Genomic DNA, 12,712 nt, shown 5'->3' with positions numbered 1-12,712 from the left:
TGTTTCGCTCCTGTACTAGCTTCTAATCCTTGGATTTGTACAGTGGTGTCTATTTTCTCCTCCAGTACCTGGAGGTTGGCAGCTCTAAAAGGAGGTCGCTGAGGTGCACTTGCCCTTCTTCCTATTCACTTCTCTTCCTCGCCTACAGGCTCCCCTTCCTAACTCATTTGCAATGGTTTCGGACCACTTCTTCGTCAGGGAGACATTTCCTCAGGCAGCCGGTGCTGGTGTTTCACCCCCAGCTCTACGCCCTCCTTGATCCAAGATCAGGCAGAAGCTGAAAGGATTCCCTGTGTTCAGTCCCACTAATCCCTGTTCACACTGCATGTGAGCAGCAGCTCCAGAAAGGCTTTTCGACCCATATATTTGTACAGAGGACAAACTGAGACTGTCCTCCTACCCATTTTCGCTTTTATTGTTTTGTCTGTAAGGTTTCACCAGTGAGAGCCCGTTTAGAACAGCCCAGCGGCCATTGGTCTGTGGGCGACGAGGGAGATAAAGCACAGAGGCCCAAGACGGCAGAAATCAAGGAAGATGCCATAAGTCAGACCGAGGAAGGGAAAAAAGTGTAAGATATTTTGGCTTTATTAGCTATAAACCCCAGTTTAGCCAGAGATCAAAGCGTGGGGAAAGCTCCGATAAAGTAAATAAAGTTGCTCACATTTTTTTTTCCCGGTCTTCCTTTGACGTGGAAACAGAGAGACATCTAGTGGTTGCAGAAATTGGCCTACAGCGAAAACAAAAATGACCAAAAAAAGGCAGGCAGAGTTGAAATTATGCTTGCATTTTTAAAAACTTTTTTTTTTTTATGTTTCCCAACTGTGGTCCCAGGTTTTTAGTGAAATATTTCCATCCCCCTTTTGGGTTGATCAAAGCGGCTAAGGCTTCTCACAGTAAGGCGTCGAAAACCAGATCATACCAGTTAAAAATGTTACAATGCAAACCGTGACAGAAACCAGCAAATGCAGCAAAAATCAAGAGGTAGAGTGAAGGGCAGAGCAGAAATGAGGATGTCAGCAGGAACTAAAGACCAAACTATTTATGTTCAGATCCCCAGATACATGACTGGATGGGGGCGGGGGGGGGGGGAGACAGCCAGGGAAAGGAAATTGGGCCAAAGCCATGATGCTGGAGAAGAGGCAGCTAATTTTCCCCCCAACCACATGCACCATTTCCCCAATCAGAAATTCACTGTGCAGTTTTAAGCCCTGTTAAAGAAAAAAAAGAGATGTATAATTTGTTAGTTTTGAGTCCAGCAGTCAAGAAAGAGGAGGAGGAGGAGGAGGGTTGGTTTTTATATGACCATTTTCTCTATCTTTTAAGGAGAATAAAACCAGTTTACAATCTCCTTCCCTTCTTCTCCACACAATAGACACCTTGTGAGGTGGGTGGGGCTGAGAGAGCCCAAAGAGAACTGTGACTAGCCCAAGGTCACCTTGTTGGCTTCAAGTGTAGAAGTGGGGAAACCAACCCTGTCCACCAGATTAGAGTCCCCTGCTCATGTGGAGGAATGGGGAAACAAACCCGGTTCTCCAGATAAGAGTCCACCTCTCTTAACCACTACACCATGCTTACTCTTAGAGACCAACAAGATTTTCAGGGTGTCAAAGAGTCAAAGCTCCTTTTGTCAGACACAAGTAGGAATGGGGTTCTGAATCTTTTTATCCCAGTCAGGTGGGAGGGGGCGCTGTAAAGAATGCTTCTAAAGGATGCAAAGGTACAATATGTTACAAAAAGGTAACATATTGGGTAATATGGGTTACCGTTTTTAATCAGGTAAAGAGCATGGGGGGGAAGAGTTAAACCCTTCTTCCCCAGTGCCTCACCCCTCTTCCTGTGGCTGCTTTTTTTGCAGCTCAGTTATGAATGCAGAAAACCCCAGGTTCAATCCTTGGTATCTCCAGTTAAAAGGATCAGGTTGTAATGTGAGAGGTCTCTACATGAGACTCAGGACAGCCACTGCCTGTCTGAGAAGACAATGCTGAATCTGATGGAACAACAGTCTGATTCAGCAGAAGGTAGCTTATGTATTCAAGACCCCTTTATACATGCATATATATCACACAGTCTGGCCATAATCACTTCTGGCTTTGGTTGCTTTCATAATGACCGAGGGTCAACCCCACTTCATACCTCTAAAGGTAAAGGTAGTCCCCAGTGCAGGCACCAGGTCATTCCTGACCCATGGGGTGACGTCACATCCCGACGTTTACTAGGCAGACTATATTTATGGGGTGGTTTGCCATTGCCTTCCCCAATCATCTACACTTTACCCCCAGCAAGCTGGGTACTCATTTTACCAACCTCGGAAGGATGGAAGGCTGAGTTAACCATGAGCTGACTACCTGAAACTGACTTCCATCGGGATCGAACTCAGGTCGTGAGCAGAGCTTGGACTGCAGTACTACAGCTTACCACTCTGCACCACGGGGCTCTGTACCCTACCAGCCATGAAATCTGCTGTTTTAGAGATCTACACTCATCCCTCATTTATGGTGTAAATAGGTGAAGAGCATCCATGAGTCTGAAAACCATTGCTCTAGGCTGACAGAACCTAAAAAAATAATCTTTATTCACATATGCAGAATGACATCAGGAACTTTCCAGGACATCTGATACAAAAGTAGATTTTGCCATTTAATGTGGAACATTACATTTCTGAATTGAAGAGGGGAAACAAACGTCTCTACTTGGAGCGGTCGACTCTAATCTGGAGAACCGGGTTTGATTCCCCACTCCTCCACATGAGCTGTGGATGCTAATCTGGTGAACCGGGTTGGTTTCCTCACTCCTACATATGAAGCCAGCTGGGTGGCCTGGGGCTAGTCACACCTTTCTGAGAGCTTTCTCAGCCTCACCTACCTCACAGGGTGTCTGTTGTGGGGAGGGGAAGAGAAGGTGATCGTAAGTCGTTTTGTTTCTTCCTTAAGTGGTAGAGAAAATGGCATATGAAAACCAACTCTTCTACTACTACTACCTGTTTCAGAGTCTTGATTACTGTTAGGTGGGTCTGTAATTGGTTGACAGATCACACCCAAAGAGTGCTTGTTAATGGTTCCTCTTCCACTTGGAAAGGAGTGACTAGTGGAGTGTCTCAGGGATCTGTCCTGGGCCCTGTGTTGTTCAATATCTTTATAAATGATTTGGATGAAGGAATAGAGGGGATGCTTATTAAATTTGCAGATAACACTAAATTGGGAGGGGTAGCAAATATGGTGGAAGACAGAGCCAGGATACAGGATGGTCTTGACAGGCTGGAGAATTGGGCTAAAACCAATAAAATGCATTTCAGCAAAGTTAAATGTAAAGTTCTGCATTTAGGTAGGAAAAATCAAATGCATAATTATAGGATGGGGGAGACTTGTCTTAGCAGTAGTGTGTGTGAAAAGTATCTTGGGGTCTTAGTAGACCAAACATTGAACATGAGTCAGCAGAGTGACGCAGTAGCTAAAAAGGCAAATGCGATCTTGGGCTGCATCAACAGAAGTATAGTGTCCAGATCACGTGAAGTGATGGTATCGCTTTACTCTGCTCTGGTTAGACCTCACCTAGAGTATTATGTTCATTTTGGGGCACCACAATTTAAGAAGGATGTAGACAAGCTGGAACGTGTCCAGAGGAGGGCAACAAAGATGGTGAGGGGTGTGGAAACCAAGTCCTATGAGGAAAGGTTGAAGAAGCTGGGTATGTTTAGCCTGAAGAGGAGAAGACTGAGAGGTGATATGATAACCATCTTCAAGTACTTGAAGGGCTGGCATATGGAGGATGGTGCCGAGTTGTTTTCTGTTGACCCAGAAAGTCGGACCAGAACCAATGGGTTGAAATTAAATCAAGAGTTTCTGTCTTGACATTAGGAATAAATTTTTAACAGTTAGAGCGGTTCCTCAGTGGAACAGACTTCCTCGAGAGGTGGTAAGTGCTCCTTCCCTGGAGGTTTTTAAGCAGAGGCTAGATCAGGGGTGTCAAACATAAGACCTGAGGGCCGGATCCGGCCCCTTGAGAGCTCTTATGCGGCCCGCAAATCAGCTGAGGCAGCTACCTCACCCAGTCTCAATCTGGGCCGGCAAGGCATGGCCTGGCCCGATCAAGTGACATTTGTGTCATATCCGGCCCTCGTAACAATTGAGTTCTACACCCCTGGGCTAGATGGTCATCTGTCAGCAATGCAGGTTCTATGACCTTGGGCAGTTCATAGGAGGGAGGGCATCTTGGCCATTTTCTAGGCATGGAGTAGGGGTCACTGGGGGAGTAGGGGGGAGGTAGTTGTGAATTTCCTGCATTGTGCAGGGGGTTGGACTAGATGACCCTAGTGGTCCCTTCCCACTCTATGATTCTATTATTAGGGCTGGAGAAACTTGGAAGCAGCAATGGTGAGGCAATGTGGAAAGCAAGGGAATATTTTGTCAGTGCACACAGAAACTGAAGATCAATCTGTCCTTGTGAAAATGAAAGGCTGTACAGAAATAGAAAAAAAAGTGGACTCACCTGCAATCGTGGTGCCCTGGAGCTGTAGAATCCTCACGCCCTGTATGGAGCTATGTCATATCAATGTTTAACCTTTAATCCCTGGGTAGTCGGTTCATGTTGCAGGGCCTTTTAATTAAATCATAGTCCTAAGGTGTTTAAAGTCGTTGGCTGCAATCCAGCCCAGAGTTCTTAAGCCTCATTGATTTCAGTGGGATTTAAGGATGTGTACTTGATTCGGAGCTCTGTATCAATTAGCAGCAGTAGTAGGATGTTAACATTAGGAATTGGCCAGCATTCAACTTGAAATTGGAAAGGATTAAAGAGAGAGCCACGAGAACTATAAGGAGTCTGGAAGGCAAACGCTGGGAGGAGAAGCTAAAAGAACTTGTTATGGGTGAACCCTCTCTGACTCACCTCATAATTGGATCAGTTTTCCAAGCTTTCTCAGAGAACTCTCATGGAAAATAAATGAGTACTAATTGTTCTCTGAGAAACTTCAGATAGACCAAGCCTGAGAGAACGAAACCCTAATCATGTCTGCTAATTCCCCCATTTCCAACAATGATACTTTTGTGGCGGGAAAGGAGCATGAAGGAGTTCCTGGTGACAGAAGAAGAAGAAGGTTGTTTTTTTATAAGTTGATTTTCTCTACTTTGTTAAGGAAAATCAAACAGACTTACAATCTCCTTCCCTTCCTCTCCCCACAAGACACGTAGGTGAGGCTGAGAGAGCTCGAAGAGAACTGTGACTAGCCCAAGGTCACCCAGTTCATGTGGAGGAGTGGGGAATCAAACCCGGTTCTCCAGATCAGAGTAAGTGGTTCTCTTAACCACTACACCACACTGGCATTCATAACAGGGGTTGCCAAATTCCAGCTGGGACCTGGAGATTTCTTGGAGATTCAACTGATATCCAGACTCCAGAGAACAGTTCCCCTGGGGAAAAAATGGCAGCTTTGGAGGGGGTGTGCTGTAACATTGCATCGCTGCTGAACCCCCTCCCTTCCACCAACTCCACCCTCCTCAGACTCTATCCCCAAATTTCCAAGTATTTCCCAACTCATAGTTGACAACTCTATCCATAAGAGTCAGTATAAGGATTTTAGAGTTGTCAGCTTCAAGGTGATGGCTGGAGATTTCCTAGGATTACACTGATCTCCAGGCGACAAAGTTCAGTTCGCCTGAAAATGGCCACTTTGGAAGGTGAATGCTACAGCATTATACCCTGCAAGTGAGGACCCCTGAAACTCATGGGGGGAATGCCATCTCCCCTCATAGGATTTCCAACCTCCAGGTACTACAAAAAAGAACCAGTACTACTCAATATATACAAAATCTATTCGATACTAAGTGCAAACATGAGAGACGGTCAAAACACAACAGGTTACAACAATAAACACAAGATATACAAGGTGAGTCAAAAACCAGTAAACTGCAAACTGTATAATACAAGCATAATAGTATCTCCAAAGGGCTAGACGTCAGTCCAATGTACAAAAGGAAGAAGAGCAGGATCTTCTTATCCAAAAGTAGACAGTTGCTCCAAAGTAGGTAGCAGAAGTGTCCAAAGGGGACGGCAAAGAGGAAACGCTACTCCGGATATTCTGTAGCGCTTTCACCAAAGCATAGCTTCATCAGCCTAAACAATTCATATAAATATTTATATTTATTTCTACGAATAATTTTATTAATATTTTTTCATTACAAAATTGTCTTTTTAGGGTAATCTGAAACAAAAGTATAATAATAGCTTACCTCAGTTCAAAGGAACTCATATACTTGGGAGGTTAACAGTCTTGTTAACTATCCAGGTCCTAACCAAGTATTTGCAATTTTTAATGTTATTTATTTTAAGCTCCCACAAAAGAATTGGGCTGCTAAAATTTCAAAGTCATAATTAGACTTTAAAGGTCAGTGTCAAGTACATATAATACCAATTGGGTCACATGATGTTTAGTGAGGACTAATTCAAGAGGATTTAAAGGTACAGTAAATATATAGCCATATTTAAAGGAAACTTACAAAAAGCAGGACAAATCAAATTCATTGTTCAAACCATTTGGAGCTAGAGTATTAAAAAGATGAATGAAACACATTTCATTCTGGAGAAGCGCTTTTTGTACATTTTTAAAGTCATGTGGGTGATCTCTATAAACCCATAGTGCGAAAAATCTCATGTCATTTTCAGAATGTTTTTGCTCAACAAAATGGCTTGTTAAAGGGGCATCAAAATTACGAGCCCGTAACCTCGAACTATGTTCCCCTATGCGGAGTCTAATCTGGCGTACCGTACACAAGGCCAAAAAGCTTAGCACATCTTGCATTCTTGGAAAACAATGACAGACTAACTGCTGGATGGCATTCTGGGGAAGCAGAAATAGGAGAGGAAATTCCATCAAAGTGGAGCCTTTGCCTCAGAAAGAAGGGAAAAACAGTAAGCATTACATGGCCTTCTATTAAGATTGCTCTAAGAATGATAAAGAAATCTTTCCTGAGTGGCACAAAACCAGAGACCCCCCCATTTCACATTTACTGTTTGAAGTGTGTATGACTACCCATCTATGCTTATCTTAGGTGCCCCTGCCATCTGAGGCTACACAGGTGGCAACCGGGGAAACAGTCTTCTTGCCGTGGCACCAAAATTATGTAATTCCCTTCTTAGGGATCCTAAATTGGATGAAAAGGCAACTTAAAATATTTTAAATAAATATAAGGGGGGGTTCAAAATATTGTCGAAGGCTTTCACGGTCAGAGTTCATTGGTTCTTGTAGGTTATCCGGGCTGTGTGACCGTGGTCTTGGTATTTTCTTTCCTGACGTTTCGCCAGCAGCTGTGGCAGGCATCTTCAGAGGAGTAACACTGAAGGATGCCTGCCACAGCTGCTGGCGAAACATCAGGAAAGAAAATACCAAGACCACGGTCACACAGCCCGGATAACCTACAAGAACCAATAAGGGGGGTGTTTCTTAGGGTTGCCAACCCCCAGGTACTAGCTGGAGGTCTCCTGCTATTACAAATGATCTCCAGCCGATAGAGATCACTTCACCTGGAGAAAATGGCCGCTTTGGCCATTGGACTCTATGGCATTGAAGTCCCTCCCCTCCCCAAACCCTGCCCTCCTCAGGCTCCGCCCCTAAAACCTCCTGCTGGTAGCAAAGAAGGACCTGACAACCCTAGTGTTTTTCTTTGCTTTCTCTCCTTTTTATTTTTTATTTTTTTACTCAATAGCTGAAATTTCATCTTCTTCTCCAATTGAAGACCTACCACAAGCATTCCAGAAAAACTTTATTGGTGAGAACCAAGATCTTTCTCTTACTTTCCCCCCTTGGTTATGATAAATTCTCTTAATTCCTCTTTACCCAATTTCATCCTGAAATCCAACAATATGTTTCTTTTTCTTTTTCTTTTTTTTTAGGCATTTGGAGTCAGTTTCTAATCAATTCCGTTTAATCACAGAGAAATTTGAAGAGAGGAAGAAAAGGAAGGTAGGTTGTACAACATTGCAGAATTTCACTCTACAGAATAAAGACTTTGAATCCATTTTCTTTATTTGGGTAGTAGGCTCCCTTCATTGGAGTTTAAATTTCCCCCATCGTAGAGTAGTCTCTGCCACATTTCTCTCTTATTTATATTTATATTTCAAAATTTTTACTGGAATACTGATGGCTTGAGCTTGCAAGAGCTCTTATTTTAGGAGAGCCCACCCTTCACTTGCTCCTTCCCTTCCAGCATTTGTGCCATGGAATGAATCATCATGCCTCCGAGTTCACTAAAATCTGTCTTCCTAACATCTGACACACATGTCTGGCTATGAACTCCCTTGGCTGCTGCCAACAAAAGGAATTCTAGGAGGAATTCATAGATAACAGACGGATAAGAATGTAAAAGTGTAATTATTCATTAACAAATCATAAAGGTCAACACTATTTATTCTATCATTTAAAAGAGTTGGTGATTATATAAGTATATTATATATGTTGATTATATAAGCATACATCACCGGATTCCAAACTTTCTGGCCACCACCCCCTTGGTTCCACAAATTCAACCCCAGTGCCCCCTACCCTATCCAACAACAAAGTTGAAGGGGCCCACCTTTAGCGCTCCCCTGCTGCACCAGGGTGTGGTACTGCCCACTTTGGGAACCACTGGTATAAATCAAGAAAAAAATATGTATATAATATATGGGAGGCATCATTGTGTACTATTGCCTGACTTTAAAAAAAAATGTAGATCCAGCCCTGGTTGCCATTGATTGACTTATCCTTCATGAATCTGATGATGAAAATTCAAGGAGTTGGACTAGATAACTCACTTGGGAAGATGTACAAGAAAACTAACATGTTGTTCTTCCTTTCTTTGTTTTTTCCTCTTTCCCCTGATTGTAGTATCGCCAAGTAAATATTTTATAGTCTTAGGGGACTTCTGCAGCTGAGGCATGTTCTGTCAGCACTGAACCACCTCCACTCTTATTATATGTAAGCCCTATAATACAGAAGAAAGTATTAGGATTCTACTCCAAACATCCTTTTGGAAACCTTTCACCCAAAGCCAATGGCTATACTGATCTCTCTCATTCTGTCTGCATAATGATCTCTCCAGCTAATTCCAGTTCGCAATGATGCAGAAATAAACAGCCTGCCAAATTGATTCTGAACACCAATAAACATACAGGTAGGAGTTCATCTAACAGGGCCTGATGTCTCTTTGACATGTCATAAATGACATAAATGATACTCAAGGCAGAAAAGATACAGAAAGCATTTGAAGGTTGCATGACTTCTCTACTGTTGCCCCCCCCCCCACCTCCATTTCCAGGCATCACTAGAGGAAGATGGTCAGATTTCAAACACAGTTGATTTAAGGGTTCATGGGGTAAAAACGCATGGTCATTTTATCCTCCTTTAATCCCTGTTTTAGCCAGGATCGAACGCACATTAGGCGAAACGCATGTGTTCGATCCTGGCTGAATCCTAGCTGAAACAGGGATTAAAGGAGAATAAAGCGACCATGCATTTTCACCCATGGTTTCCAGGGTCAAGGTTAGTGCATTTCCTGTCTTCCTTTATAGAACTGTTCAGCTTTACAGGAAGCCCTGCTGTGTCATTTGCTATATGAATGAAGTCTGCCATCTTCCTGACAAAACCTCAAGTGCTACCAGGAGCCAACAGGAATATGATAGTGGATAGTCCCCAAAGGGTCTAGACTGTACCTTTCAACAAGAAGCTGGAAACAAAGGACATTTTATCTGTTCCTTGTAAATTCATCTCCTGCTGGAGCTGTGCAGAATGCATCGAAACAATAGTGGCTTATTGATTTTGCTTGCTGAAGAACATGGTGCTATTTAACTAGCATTTATTTTACATGGGTTTCTTTTGCAAAAAAAGAAAACAAGCAAGCAAGCAGTGTTTTCCAAAGTTTCAATAGTTTATCTCAATAGTTAGTAGGATATTTCATTTTTCTGTACCTTTTTGCCTATTTCATTTTGGAGAATCACCAGAAATATAAAGACAGTTTCAGTGGGTAGCTGTGTTGGTCTGCAGTAGAACAATTAAGTTCAAGTCCAGTAGCATCTTAGACACCAACAAGATTGCCGGGGCATATGCGTTTGAGACTGTAAGCTCTCGTATCTGACAAAGGGAGCTTTGACCCTCGAAAGCTTATACTCCAAAAATGTTGTTGTTGTCTAAAGTGCTGCTGGACTCAAATCTAACAGAAATACAAAGCCAACAAAATAGTCAATAATTAGCTATTTTGAGTATGTCTGAGGAGGTGGCATACAATTTTTAAAATAAATAAATAATGTCCTGCTCATTGGGTCCATATAATTAAAAAGGAACATAAGAACACAAGAAAGGCCCTGCTGGATCAGACCAAGGCCCATCAAGTCCAGCAGTCTGTACACACAGTAGCCAACTGGGTGCCTCTAGGAAGCCCCCAAACAAGACGACTGCAGCAGCACCATCCTGCCTGTGTTCCACAGCACCTAATATAATGGGCATGCTCCTCTGATACTAGAGAGAATAGGTATGCAGCATGACTAGTATCCATTTTAAGTAATAGCCATGAATACCCCCTTCCTCTATGAATATGTCCACTCCCCTCTTAAAGCCTTCCAAGTTGGCAGCCATCAACACATCCTGGGGAACAGTTGACCTCCAGCAGGCCTATGGTGCATTCGTATCTCACACCAAAATTGAGGATTTCATAGAAAATGAAAATTTCAACCAAATCCTTCATTGGGCTTCCTGATGTCATTTCATCAAATGACGGGCACTATTTTATATCTATTTTTTTAATCACATTCTGAGGATCTGGGTGGCATTCATGGTTCTCCTCTCCTCCCAGTTTTATCCTCACGAGAACACTGTAGGGTACATTTGGTTGGCGGCGACTGGTCCACGGTCACAGAATGGAAGGAACTTGCTCACAGTGCCAGTGTGATGTAGTGTCCTCCTAAGACCACAGAGAACTGAGTTCAAATCTCCAGTCAGCCCCTAACCTTACTGAGTGATCTTGCATCAGTCTCCCTCTCTCGCTCTTACTGTAACTTGGGGTCCCAAAACATTTTGAGCGGGCGGGCACATTTGGAATTCTGACACAGAGTGGTGGGTGCAATCACAGAACGGATGCCACAGGAGGTGGAGCTAATTATAAAATGGCCAGTGCAGGAAGACCACAAAATGTTAGGGAGTGAGGTTATACATAATTCTAATCGTTACCATGCGACATTTCAGGCAGAAGCTCTGTTTTAACAGGATGGCTTTTGATCTGCACAGCCAATCAGAATCTCTGCTGGGCAAACACCCCACCAAGCCATCCCCACTTTCTAAAAGCATTTATTGGGCACCAGGAAAGGTGTCTATGGGTGCCATAGCACCCATGGGCTCCATATTGGGGACCCCTGCTCTAACTTAACTGACTAGGTCAGTGGGGCTCAAACATTTTGAACTGGGATCCACTTATAAACTCTTCTTTTTGCAACCCACTTTTACATTTACTCTAAACTACTTCCATGCCGACTTTCTTCCCCTCATGGCAACCCCAAGGCAGTTTACAAAAACATTTCTTATACTACCAGTATGAAACAGCCTGAATACTTCAACAATCCTAAACTTTAAAATCTCAATAACATAAAAGCTAGGTCTGTGGGTAAAATGCCATCAAGTCACTGCCGACTTACGGCCACCCATAGGGTTTTCAAGGCAAGAGATGAACAGAGGTGGTTTGCCATTGCATTCCTCTGCATAGAGACCCTGGAATTCCTTAGAGGTATCCCATCCAAATAGTAACCAAGGCCAACCCCGCTTACCTTCTGAGATCTGATGAACTCAGGCTAGCCTGGGCCATCCAGGTCAGGGCCATATAAAAGTTAATATACTGTAACCAGCAAACCTGAACACCCAATTGACAGATGAATTTATGAATCACGGTGCTTCTTCTGCCCTCCCCACCCTGCCTCATTGGCAGCTGGCTAGTTTTTCTTCCTCACTACCAATACCATTTAAAAATATATTTTTTGCATAACACCATGGGTTGCTAGACAATCTACAAAGTCAGCTAGGTTTTTTTAAAAAAAAAATACATCTGCACATTAACACACAGAGATGATGGTTGTTACTTGGGGGGGGATTAACCCCCCATTTTAAAAAAAGTTTTTTTTTCTTAACATTTTGTAGAAATGTGGCATTATGTATAGAAATGTATATCCTTGCACAGATTGGTCCTTGCCTTTCAGATTTTTTTGCTCTATACAGGAAGAACACCCATTACTATTAGATAGATTTTTTCTTATTTCTAAGTAGGGCCTTATACACTCCTTTCCTTTCCATCACTTCCAGTTTCTTAGTTGATGATAGGTCTGTTTTAAAGACAGCAAAAAGAGGAAGTAGTTCTTTATTAGCAATCACACATTCCTGATCAAACCATCTCTTGGAAGGAACCTTTGGTGCAGAGTAAATTAGTCTAAGCCTAGATAACAAGGGTATCCAGCTCTGGATAAGTTCATCATATACATCAAAAATAGAGGTAGAGATATCTGGGGTTCCTAATAGTCTATAGTAAATTTATCTGCCTATACGATAGCACTTTTGAGCATCCAGCTGTATTTCATGGCCATTTTGCATATTACGGAGAAGCAGGCCCAAATTTGCTTTCCAGAGACTCCACATTGGAGAGCCAGCGTGGTATAATGGTTAAGAGCGGTGGACTCTAATCTGGTAAACTGGGTTTGATTCCTCACTCCT

Source organism: Euleptes europaea, chromosome 2 (assembly GCF_029931775.1).
Source record: "Euleptes europaea isolate rEulEur1 chromosome 2, rEulEur1.hap1, whole genome shotgun sequence".
Lineage (NCBI taxonomy): Eukaryota > Metazoa > Chordata > Lepidosauria > Squamata > Sphaerodactylidae > Euleptes > Euleptes europaea.
This window is presented reverse-complemented; position numbering follows the sequence as displayed.